The following is a 12,481-nucleotide window of genomic DNA, read 5'->3' as shown; positions in this document are numbered from 1 at the left end:
ACGCGAGTCTCAGATGGCAGCATCTAGTGCACTTTACAGGCAGTGAAATCAGTTGTCACCATGAACAATTCTTGTCACAATATTTCCAATCAGCAGACGCATACTGGTGGAAACTACTGCTGTCAAAACATCTGACATGTAGAATATCGTGACACTCGGGGGGGAAAAGGAAATCTCAAAAAATGGTTACAAAAACAGTAGGGAAGAGCAGGAAATTCTTCAAAAAACATTAGCATTATATTGGGTAGTTCTTTTAAACAAATGAAATCCTGTATTCATTATTTATCACATCAGTCCTCAGCTGACCAATGACAACTCTCTTTGTTGGAACTTGTTGCTGTGAATCTGATCCGCCTGTGTGCATTAGCCTTCTCATGGTATGTAGTAACGATACACTGAGGCATAGTACCTCCCTGTCTAGTACATGAGTGTACATTTGACGTAATAGGTAGAGGAGCAAAGGCTGCCCCCTGTTGGTTACCTCTGTGAAGTGTCCAGCAGGTGGAGGCTCAGATTTATTGACTTTTGCATGATGAAAATATGAAGTAAGTGATTGAATGGCTTGTGTGTGTGTGTGTGTGTATGTGTGTCTGTGTGTGTGTGTGTGTGTGTGTGTATGTCTGTCTTCTCCTTCACTTCCCTCCTCCTCCCTCCTTTTCTCTCTCTATCAGATAAATAATGTTTTCTCTGCCATCTATCTTTACAAAGAATACAATATAAAGGACATTAGAATACGACATAGAAATACTGCTGATACCAATAACATCGAAAAGGTGCAGATCTCTCCCTTTCCTCCCAAACAACAGATACATCCCACTCAATTGTCCCTCCTGGCTCCCTTTAGTCAAGGTGGCAGCCAAGATAACACAATGAGAATGTATTCAGTCATTCTAAATGAAGTGGATCATAACATATGGAATTAATCTGCAGATGCTCCAGTTCAAACTTAGACTAAACTTCCCGATGAAAATTAGGTTTTGAGCCGCACCCCTGAAATGCTTTAAACGGTCATGCTCTCTGCTCTCAATGGGCGACTCCTCTCTGATTGTATAGAAGTCTATGAGAAAATGGTCCTACTTCTCTCTTGATGTATTATTTCAGTATACTTGTAAACATGAGTTTAAGGTATCAATCTCTAGTTTCAAGTCTTCTTCAATCCAGCACGATGTTCATTTACATTATGGTCCATTAGAGTCCACCAGACCAGAAAGCAGGGGATGCTTTAGGGGGCAGGGCTACCTGCTGATTGACAGGTCACCAATGCTAGTTAGCTATTAAGATGACTTCAACACTTAGCTATAAAGTTGACATTGAATTATGAAGCAAACTTTGTTAGCAGCTTCAGACCAGAAACCAGATGGATCTAGATCCGGTAAGGGTGCTACTCGGGGGGCCGCTCTGCCCCTTGTGTTCAAGATGGCTTCAAAACTGTAGTGGCACAAACCAACGGGTGACATCATGATGTGGTTTTGAATTTGTTCTTAGTCCAACTTGGTTGAAATTCCTAAGTCACCTGCAGTCAATGATGACATAAAACAACATAGGATTTTTTAAAAAGTGGGACACACTGCAACCACGACAAGTCCTCAAATGTGCAGGAATAATATCAGGCTGACGGGTGGAGTAGTATGTGACATTAGCTATGGACAGACAGACAAACACACATGGTCGAACCCATGATCTCCAGCCATAATCAATGGAACTCTATTACAGTATGCTAGAACCATCTTCTTGCTCAACTGTTATTGTCTTCATCACCATTCCCATGGCAACCACCCCATGACCTCTGCTTCGCCTGTCTCCCCCACCCCCCCGACAAAAAGCATGTCACATGTGACAGCTGTCAATCACTCCAGCCACACCGCCGCTACTTCAGCCATCCAGTGACTGTGTCCTGCTTGGTGTGCAGCCACCCACACACACACACACACACTGTTTGATTTGTGCGTCTCAGGCTCCGCAGATTCGGTGCTGTGTGCTTCTTTGCAGTCGTGCTGCGGTTTCTTGGGATGCGGGGGCTAGCGTGACAGATCTGGGTCTCTGGTGATGTACTACTCGGCTAGCTGGGGCTGATTGCTGGCCATTTCTAGCAGATAACGGACACTCAAAGAGAGTGAAATGGGGTTGGTATAAGTCAGCGTTGATGAGCTGACACCTTGATGCATGGTTCGTCATTCAACATGTGGACGGAGCTTTGCACTAAAATTAATTATTGATATTTGGTAGCCATGAAACTATGTTTTTTTCTGTCAGTACATAGGCAGTGTTTCATATTGGGTTTAAACACATTGCAGTTTATATGAGGATGTTGGTTCTGTAGAATGGGATGCTGGTACATTTGTCTGCCAAAACACATTTTTGGCTATAACAAATTTGCTAATTATGTATCATTATGTATTATAATTATGTATTATTATTATTATATACAATTTTCACACAAAAGTGATGCCATTTTGCAGAAACAAGCAACCTCCCATCATGTGGACAAATAATGTGCATCCTTCCTCCAAAGCACCATTCTGGTGACTGCTACTACTGAACATTCATCATGAAATGTAATTTGCTGTTTTGATTTAAGTTTGTCGCTTGTTTCTTTTATGTGACATTTTTTATGTTGCTGTCTGGCCAGGAGTCAGGATATTTTGAATTTCCTGGAAAAAATTACAATGAAATAAGTCAAAATGTACCAGTGTCTGCATGCCTCATTAGGCATGTGTGCATGTGAGCTAGTTTATTTCTGCCTGTTGTAGAATCTCACCGTTAGAGTGGGCTACTATGAGCAAAGACTGTCGGTTTCTGGACATGAATCAGGTGGTAAATGAGGATAGCTGTACTGTGTGTGTGTGTGTGTGTGTGTGTGTGTGTGTGTGTGTGTGTGTGTGTGTGTGTGTGTGTGTGTGTCAATGGGGGGTGGGGGGAGTGCTGTAGATCGAGATGCATGGTTCTCCCTGGCGACTGCAGCTGTATAGAAAAAGGTCTCAATGCAGCAAGTCAAAGGGGATTGGAGATTAGCTGCGAGACACGGTCGGTCGATCAGCCAGAGAGAAGAGAGAGGCAAGAGAGAGGGGGGGAGGAAAGAGGAAAGAGAGAGGGAAGAGAGGGAGAAAGAGAGGAACGAAAGAGGGAAGAGAGGAAAGAGAGAGCAAGAGAGGGGGAGGAAAGAGGAACGAGAGAGGAAAGAGAGGGAGGAGAGAGGGAAGAGAGGGAGAAAGAGGAAAGAGAGAGGAAGAGGCCAGGCTTTCCTCTGAAAGTGAAAGAAAGGGAGCGAGAGAAAGCAAGCGAGAGAAAACGAGATGAAAGAGACAGGAAAGGGAGAGGAAAGAGAGAGAGAAGCAAGAGGAAAGCGTGAGGGAAGAGAAAGGAACGAGAGAGAGAAAGCCAGCAAGAGAGGAGAGCGAGAGAGAGCGAGGGGGCAGTGTTCTCTCAGCGACTCCTGCTTTCTCTCCTTCCCCATCAGCCCGTCGCTGATTTGAGCCTCCAGTTGGTTGTACGTCGTCGCTCTCCTTCTCTGATCTATCTGTCCCTCCCCCATCATCTCTCCTCTTTCTCTCCTTCCTCCCTCCCTCTCGCTCTCTCTCTCTCTCTCTCTCTCTCCATACCAGTGGAGATTAAATGTAGCCTCTATTAGCCAAAGCACATCATGTAGCAATGTTTCTATGGTGCCTTCTCTGTCTCTCTCTCCATCTGTCTGTCTCTCTCGCTCCGTCTGTCTGACTCTCCCTCCGTTCCTGAAGGGGTAGTGTGAATGATGTCAGCTCGTGAAAGACAGAATGAGAGAAACGAGAGAAAAGAGACGGACTGAAAAGTGGATTTTTGTTGGGTTTTTTTCATGCATGCAGAAGAGAACAGAGGATTTGTTTTGTGGGTGGAAAACGGACAACGGCCAGGTGGAAAAAACAACGAAAGGAGGACTACTTTCTCCCTCCCTCCCTCCTCACATCTCACTCTCTCGTCTATGGGGGAGACGTGGGCCTCTGGCTGTAAGCGATTACAGCTGTGAGGCAAATTAATGGATGATATTTCTCTCCCCCCTCTTTCTTTTAAAAAATGCTTTGCCTCCTGCCGATGAACACAAGAAGAAAAAAGAGCTGGGAGGGAGTGGGGGAAGAAAGAGTAAAAGAAAGATTGAGCAAAAGAGGTGGAGTACTAATATTGGGTAGATGGAGAGAGGGGAGGAGGGGGGGGTTATGTTTTTTTTTCTTGTCTTCCCTCCTTTCCAGCTCTGCATGTGATTGAAAGAGAGAGAAAACAATGTGGGAAAAGGGCGAGGAAAAGAGAAAGCGGAGCAAGACAAGAGATCAGCAGGCGTATTTGTTTTGTCCTTTAACTTGGATGTGTGTGTGTGTGTGTGAGAGAGAGAGAGAGAGAGAGAGAGAGTGTGCATTCTTTTTCCTTGCCAACCTGCATTGGACCTGCAAGTTGGGTAAAAAAGTAAGTAAAGGCTTGGTTGCAAGGAGAGGTGTGAGTGCGTCACTGTTTTGTGTGTGCAGTGCAAGTATGTGTGTGTGTGTGTGTGTGTGTGTGTGTGTGTGTGTGTGCGTGGGCACCCCCCACCCCCTTCGGTGAGGCAGCATACTGGTATGCTCCACTGGCAGTGTGGCCCCGGCAGCATGCACTGATTCATGGCTCCATGCTCGCTCTTTTATTTTACCTCTCTCTCTCTCTCTCTCTCTCTCTCTCTCTCACTCTCTCTCTCTCTCTCTCTCTCTCTCTCTCTCTCTCTCTGCCTCACCATGTACCTGTTCTGTCTCACCTTCAAGTATCACTTACTTTCTGCGTTTCGTTTTCTGGGAAGAGGGATCATTTTGCAGGCTCGCTCTCGCGACTCGCCTCTCCAGACTGCTCACTCTCTCGCTGTGTGTGTGTGTGTGTGTGCACCAGAGTGGGGAGATAGGGGGAAAGCGAGTATGCACATGGTTCATTCCGGCTCGGTCCTACCACCCATCCTCACGCCTCTCTCTCTCGTCTCCGTGCGTCAGTCTCTCGCCGATCCCTTCCGTCTGTCTTTGAGCGGCTCGCTGGCCAAATGGACGTCTTCCTTCTGTTGCTTTTTTGTGTAAAAAAAAAATGTCCTAAACATCTGGAATCCTGTTGGCGTTGCTATGAGTGAAAATGTGAGCTCTCTCTTTCTATCTCTTTTTTCTTCTCCCTCCCCGAGCAGGAAGCGAGCCAGAAGAACAACGGGCACGCGGGCATCCTGGATCCGGAGGGGAGGGTGAGTCCATGCCACTTCCCTCTCAGCTCCCCATCTGTTTCCTAAGCTTCGGACCACCATGGTAGCACGACGGCACTGTGCGGCGTTGTTATCGGGCTCCTCTTTCCTCTGTGCAGCCCCTCCAGAGGATTCACAAACCATGCTGAATGGGGGCTTTTGCACTATAGTCACGATAGAGAGCGCTGGGTGATTTTTATTAACAGTGAAAGATGTGCGATGTCGGCCAGCATGCAGTCATCATGCTGGCGGATCCTTTGAAGCTGTGCACTCATTGCTTCAGATCGTTCGCAGCAGCGATCAGCACATTATGGGCTGATTTCGATTACCCCCGCAATGGCCGGAGATCTTCGCTGTACAGCAGCAGGCTCTGTACCTGACGGCAGGAAGCATTTTTCAAAGTGCTGTATTGTTCAGCTGAAGTGGGGGAGGGGGCGAGGGGGAAAGAGCGCGAGAGAGTTGGGGGGGGGGGCTGGTCAATGTTATGTCTGGCGGAGGCTTGCACTTGTTGTATGTTCACGAATACATAGTAGAGATGTGCAATGTGCTCAATGAATGCTTGTCATGAGTGTGGTCGCTGCGTCTCTCGGGCGCCGCTGCTCCTCTGTACACCTCCCTGCACGCTCCCGAGTCCTCATTTGACTTAAAGAAGAGTTCAGTGGCTCGCTTGTTCAGGCAACATCTCGGCATCCAAACAAAGAAGCAGCCCTGACAGCATCTGAAGACGCATCTCCCTCCGTCCCTGAGACCCTAACTTGTGACGTTGTGTTTTCATGTCCACGGGTTAGGTTCTCGGGAGCTGAGAGGGATGCACGATCGGCACCGCACGTTCCTGCCTCTGACAATGGCGATCAAGAGTAGGAATGCCGTGGCGCAGTGAGCTGAGGCGTGCGCCCGCGCGCTCACCGCGTTCACACGTTTGGGGCTAGGCTCACACCCCACTGTGTGTTGCACGTCACCTGGCTTCACCCTTTTTCCCGTCTGCTGCACTGTCGTGTAGAGGTGTGGATGCTGCAGATGGAGGCAATGTGCTGGTGAAACCTGGGGTGGGGTGGGGGGATGTGGTGGCATGAACGCTGGTTCAGGGTCACGTGATATAGTTAAGGCAGGGGGTCAGGAAACGATCATCTTTAAGTAACAGAGACCTCATTGTGTCACCGTGGGCCATCGGCACGAGGACTCCACTCATTATTTGCCTTTGCCTTAATTCAACCATCAGTCGGTCGTGTAGCTACGGGTTTGCTCATATCGAGTGCGTGCAGTGGTCTCACGATAATGTAGCAGTTTGATGGAAAGTAAGACAAAAATAGTTTTAATACTACAAAGTCTAAATGTTGTCTGAATGACTACAGAGAAAAACACTCAGATGATACTTACAGTTTCAAGCATCTCAGCTAATCGTTTAGCATTACAATGAGCACGGGTACCTCTACGATTAAAGCTGATTGGATAGGGAGCCACCAGCTGACTGTTGCTGCTCGTAAAGAATAGAGGCAAACAGCTGGTTAGCATCAGTAGCTTATAAGAGATAAAGCTAATGCTGCAGCGATAGCATGAACCTCTTCATCCTCCAGCGGATACTGTTAAGTAGCTTCTGTCACTCTGGTCGCTCTTTGTGTGTCCAGGCTGTGTGTGTGCACCTTTGTGACTTGAGAGCAGCACAGTGTAATGTTGAGAGCGTGACCATGACAGCTCTGTACATTATGTGCTTGACCTCACTGAACTCTCGCCGATGTCAAAGCTCATCCACTCACATGAAAGAACACGCCGGCAGGTCAGCCAGGTCCACTCAGAGTAACCCGCCGCCACTATTGTCACCGTCCACGATTCATTCAAGTGCTTATGAACATGCATGTTTTTGGCCCACTTGGTCGTCAATAGTAACAAGGATCCCACTCGCTGACGGTGAATAACAATATCATAAGAGCAAAGTGGCACTCGGTCACTCTTCAGGGTGGGCGACCATTTTCCGAGGGAGAGTTTAGCATGTCCTCCTTTGCACCTTGCAGCCTGCGCTCAAGGGGGCATCACTCTCCCAACACCCATCTGCAGCATAGCTTTGAGGAGCCGCTCTTTGACATTGATCGATGTTTGCCGTTTTCGTAGCTAATTTTGATGGAGCATAGCTTGGATGTTGGCGATAACTCACCTTCATGGACGCTTCCGTTCATTTAAACTGCTCAGACTTTAGGGATCGGAAATAGTGCTGAACCTCCGTCGTGTAACGTTTTTGGTCAAAGTTTTAAATTATGTTTCGTTAGCTATGACCTTATTGCATATTAATGTTCGTTAGTTACAAACGCTTGAATTTAAACATTGCTTTTCTGGCCTTGAAAAGTACATTTAGCATTTATTGTAGTGACAGCTTGATACGCTGTGCTGTAATTTATTGCAAAAGATGCTGATTGTGTCTTTAAGTATGAGCCAGGATGGTGTGGATTCCTGAAGATGCTTCCGTCCTGTTGGTAACAAGCTAATCTGGATTTGACTTGAACCCCCTCTATGCTGCTAATCTGCTGCTTTTGTAACTCTCTTATGTAACGCCTCAGTCTCTCACTTTTCTACCATCTCCCTGCCCCAAAATGTTCTTTATTAGTCCAGCTGGTTGAGCAAACAGTAACCTGGAGTGAGTTGGTGTCTCGCTGGTGAGAGAAGGGCTGCAGGCTTGCTCTCCATTGTTCAGCTGCACCCAGACTGTCTGTACACTGTGTCCCCATGGCCGAGGCAGACACACGGGATAGACAGACAGCTGCTTCATCGCCACAATGTTGATTGCATTTTTTTTTTTTTTTTTTACAAAGCGGATATTGGCTGATGAGCATAGTCAAGCTCCTAACATGATGGAGATGCCTGCATCTGGGAAACCTGGTGTGCTCAATTCTGACCTGATCCACCATTTCAGACGCTTTAATGAAAATGTTAATCTTTGATTGAATGCTAAACATTTTGCCTGGCAGCTTCAGGTGCGACACCTGTCTTACTGACATCTCGAGATGTACTGATGCAGCCTGCGGTTTCACCTTCAGGGTCCCACAACAATTCAAAAATAACTTGTGTGGCGCAAAATGTCTGCTATTGCTGCAGATTGATTAAAGCGCCTTTTAAGTAGGCATTTCCTTAAGGTTAACTGTGGAAGACTGTGGAAGGTTTTGGTGTACGTGTCGAGGTGAGGCTGGATGGTTGCTGCAGGGTTACGCCCAAACAGCCTCTGGGGGAAATGTCTGAGGAATCGGCCTGTTCCGAAATAAAAACTGATCGGAGGCATTGATCGCCACGTAAAGAACAGCGGCTTGCGGAGAGCCTTGTGTCCCTTTGTGGCAGCAGGGCGTTGAGTTTACGCTCTGCAGGTTTTTTTCTGCCACTCCCTTTAGCGCCTCGGCTCAGCTGCAGGCGCACTCATCAATAATCAGAGCTGGTCAGCATGTGTGTGTGGTGTGTGTGTGTGTGCGCTTCCTCTGTATCTATCAGCATGTCTGTTACTTCTGATGGCGTGTGTGTGTAAGTGTGTGTGTGTGTATTTAGCAGTTTGTCCTACTGCAGACTGTTTGCTACCCTTTCCTTCCAAGCTGTCGGGGAAACAAGATGGCGCCGCAGCTCCACGTGGTTAATGTTCATTATTACCTCCGGCACCAGAAAGCCGTAGTTACACCTGCGGCGTATTAAGTCGCCTCGGAGGCGCTCTTCACACTCTGCCAGCTTGGCCGACTTGCGGAGATTTGGGATTTTGGTGCAGATCCAGTGCTTCTGTTGTTTTTCTTGTTGGTTTTGTCTTTGACTGTGCATCAGTTTTAAATGTGTGTGTGTGTGTGTGTGTGTGTGTGTGTGTGTGTGTGTGTGTGTGTGTGTGTCCTCCCTGACTCAGGCTAACACCAGTTTAAAGGAGCTTGGGGATTGTGCACAAAACCACACCACAGCAGCAGATTAACTGGACAACACACGACCATCATTGATCTGAAAGAGACTAATGCCACCAACAGTGTGTCAGCAGTCACACATGTATGCTGTTCCCTAGCTAACAGAGAACCCAGGTAGAGACGACTGGAGGCAGAGTCCGAGCCCGTCAGAGTCTCCAGGTCCCGTTGGATTGAAACTGGCTGGAAATCCCCCCACGAATCAACATTTAATGCTTTGCTGCCACGTCAACTAAAAAAAGCTGCGAGCACTTTTGCAGGATGTTTGAAGGAAAAGGGCCCAGTCTAGTTGCTGCAGTTAACATTTTGGATCATTTTCTGACAAAGCAGCCTTGAAGCTGTGCAGATGAGATAATCAGCTATTGTGTGTCTGCACAGAGAGCTCTATTTTTGGGGGGTTTCTCATTATTATTATTTTTTTTCAACTGAGCTGCCAAGATGTTGAAGGACTATATATCTGTAATCCATTTGACGATGATGGGTTTATTACTCAGCAGCTGGATCAGAAAGAGATCATTATACCATTTGAGATTGAAGGCCTTTACGCACCACGTTACTTTCTTGCTGCCCTAAATTGTTCCCAAGCCCCCCCAAATAATTTGGCTTTTTATTTATTTTTCATTTTATTTATTTATTTATTTATTTATTTTGTATTTAGTCTTTATTTCCAGAATAATCTCATAGTGATGAAACGGTATACATAGATTTTTAGGATTATAGCATCAGTCTGTAGAAAAAAATATACTTTAGAAAGAAGCAATTTTGTAAAACCTATTTGTCTTTTTTTTTCCTTTTTTCTTTTTTTACAGATACTATCCTCATTTTGCTGGAATAAATACAGAATAAATACATACAAAATACAGTTATTTGGGTGAAGTTCATATTGATGTTGTCAGATTTCACTGTGACCTTTAAATCAGTCTTGGTTTATTCTACTGTATACTTTATGACAGAAACATTACTGAGCAGAATCACACTCTGATTGAACCAATCTACAGGACAGTAACTGGTGTAATTAAAGTCCATTCTTTAGACCTGCATTTTATCTAATGGAGAGAGGAATTAGATACGCTATCACTTTAAGACACATTTATATAATCAGGTTCTAAGCATGCAGCTTTAATGTGTCTAAAAGTCGACATGACAGTAACTCTTGTTCAACACAAGAGAATGGAAGAAGACCATGTGTGTTGCTTTTAACTGGTTACTAGTTTGACTTCTTCACTTCATCCTTGTGACGTCCCTGGATGATCTATCTAACATTCACAAGTGTGGAATGGACATATTCAATACTTATACACTGCCGTCTGAACCAAGATGGCAACTTAATTGGCAAATTATTGTCAACCTTCAAGGGACACCGAGACCAGATCCACTCTTTCTGTTCTTACTTTTCACAATAAAAGCTCTAGACAGATATGTATACTGCGTAACCATTTGGCTCAAATAAAACCCAATAAAATCGTATAGCTATACAATGATTGACCTTACCCAGAAGCTGCTCTGGGTCAATCGATCCTCTGCTCCCCATTTCAAACTTTTATTGAAAAAGTAATTCTGTCGCAAATAGATAATGTAATATAATGATGCACCATATTCACGAGGGCATATTTTTCTTTTTCCATGTCACCTTTTCCATGTAAAAGGCCTTTTGACTCTATCTGAGATCTTTAAGCTGTTAAATAATTTACAAACCTGCAGGGTCCTAAAACACCACACACATACTCTTTCTGACAATATGGAAAGTTCTTTTTTAAATTTGACTTTTTTTTTTGTCTGAATCGAGCTGTGACAATCAGTTGATTTATTAATTTGTCAATTGATCCAAATGTACGTGCAAATATTTTGATATCATTTTTAAGAACTTTTAACTCATATGTGACAGTAAACTGAAAATCTCTGGATTATAGACATTCCGTCTTATCTCTAAAGTAAATTGCCCTTTGATGTATTTTCTTCTACAAACATATACAAGAATTCAGTGATTTTTTGCATTGCAAACCTTATTACATGAAGGAGAATAACTGAATCTCTATGCTATAAATGTATTGTGTACACATCATGTGGGTAACTGAAGTGATATGACAGCAGAGGTTTTGTCGGAGGTCAATGTTTGTTTTTTATCAATTTCATTCTCTTTTGTATTGGCAGTTCTTTTTATTTCTAAGGATTATGACGAGATGTTGTATTTCATATTGTAATAAATGTAGTGGTGTTGTGAGAGTAGTAGAGTGTTCTGGGATAGAGACGTCTAAATAAATGTCATTTCACATAATTGTCAACTCTTTCAACTGTCTTATAATAGGACCTGTTTTTTTTTCTTCTAACAAAGCATGTAATATGACAAGTTTCAGATTTTATCTTTTGAGGTATTTTTGTACCTTTTTAAGTCTATTTTTACGAGATTAATTCTTTGGCGTGATTTTTTTTCTGCACAGTTCCCAAGACATATGACAGTATCGTCTGCCGACCACAAACACGTCAGATGGAAATAAAGACAGTTGACAAGCAAGTTCTTAGGAGTCAGGACATCTATGATCTGAAGCTGGATGTATGCATTTGTGTATGCTTATTTATTAAATTGGTTACAATATTACATGAATACATTATTATTAACATTAGGCCATGTTTATCATAGTCATCAGATTGGATATATATATATATATATATATATATATATATATATATATATATATATATATTTAATAAGCAATTCCAGCATTAATTTTAGTTGTGTGTGCAGATATTCATAGATGTGTCTTGTGCGTACAAAACTAACAATGAGCATAATTTATTTTCATGTTTTAACGCTACAGATTTGTCATCCGTTTCAGCTTCCAGAACACCAGTTTTCTTTAAGACTCCTGGAATAAAACGTGTAAAGTTTCTCTATTTCTGTCTATAGATTATTCCTAAACTCACTCAAAGTTTGGATAATGGTTCATTTGCATATTTAAACAATTCTGAAAACTTGTATTACAAAAAATATTGTATTAATAAAAGCTATCAACTGGAGACATGAAATCTATTAGTTCTTTTCTTTTCCACTATATCTACCGTAAATGTAAAGCCCATTTTTTTCTTTTTTTTTCTCACAGTAGCACTTGGATCTGCATATATATATATATATATATATATATATATATATATATATATCACAATGCAGGGAGACACATGCCCATCAGGATCTAAACTAATTCACACACACGCACACACACACACACACACACACACACACACACACACACACCATGAGTGGGCCTTCAACTTTCAGGAACAATTTGGGATTCAGTGACTTGCCCAAGGACATTTAATTTAATTTTGTCTTCACTTCGGAGTCACATCCGGCAAACTTTCC

General features: G+C 43.8%; 1 long non-coding RNA gene across 1 annotated transcript in view; it reads left to right on the top strand.

The window, feature by feature from the left end:
* LOC311020145 overlaps positions 1-11,777 on the top strand; it is a 128,462-nt gene extending 116,685 nt beyond the window's left edge. Inside the window, exon 3 of the long non-coding RNA XR_014597878.1 lies at positions 11,562-11,777. This is a non-coding gene — a long non-coding RNA (uncharacterized lncRNA). The remainder of the gene's footprint in view (positions 1-11,561) is intronic.
* Positions 11,778-12,481: the final 704 nt, after the last annotated feature.

Source organism: Eutrigla gurnardus, assembly GCF_963514095.1.
Source record: "Eutrigla gurnardus genome assembly, chromosome: 10".
NCBI lineage: Eukaryota > Metazoa > Chordata > Actinopteri > Perciformes > Triglidae > Eutrigla > Eutrigla gurnardus.
The sequence above is the reverse complement of the archived record's forward strand: the minus strand, read 5'-3'. Positions and strand labels throughout refer to the sequence as shown.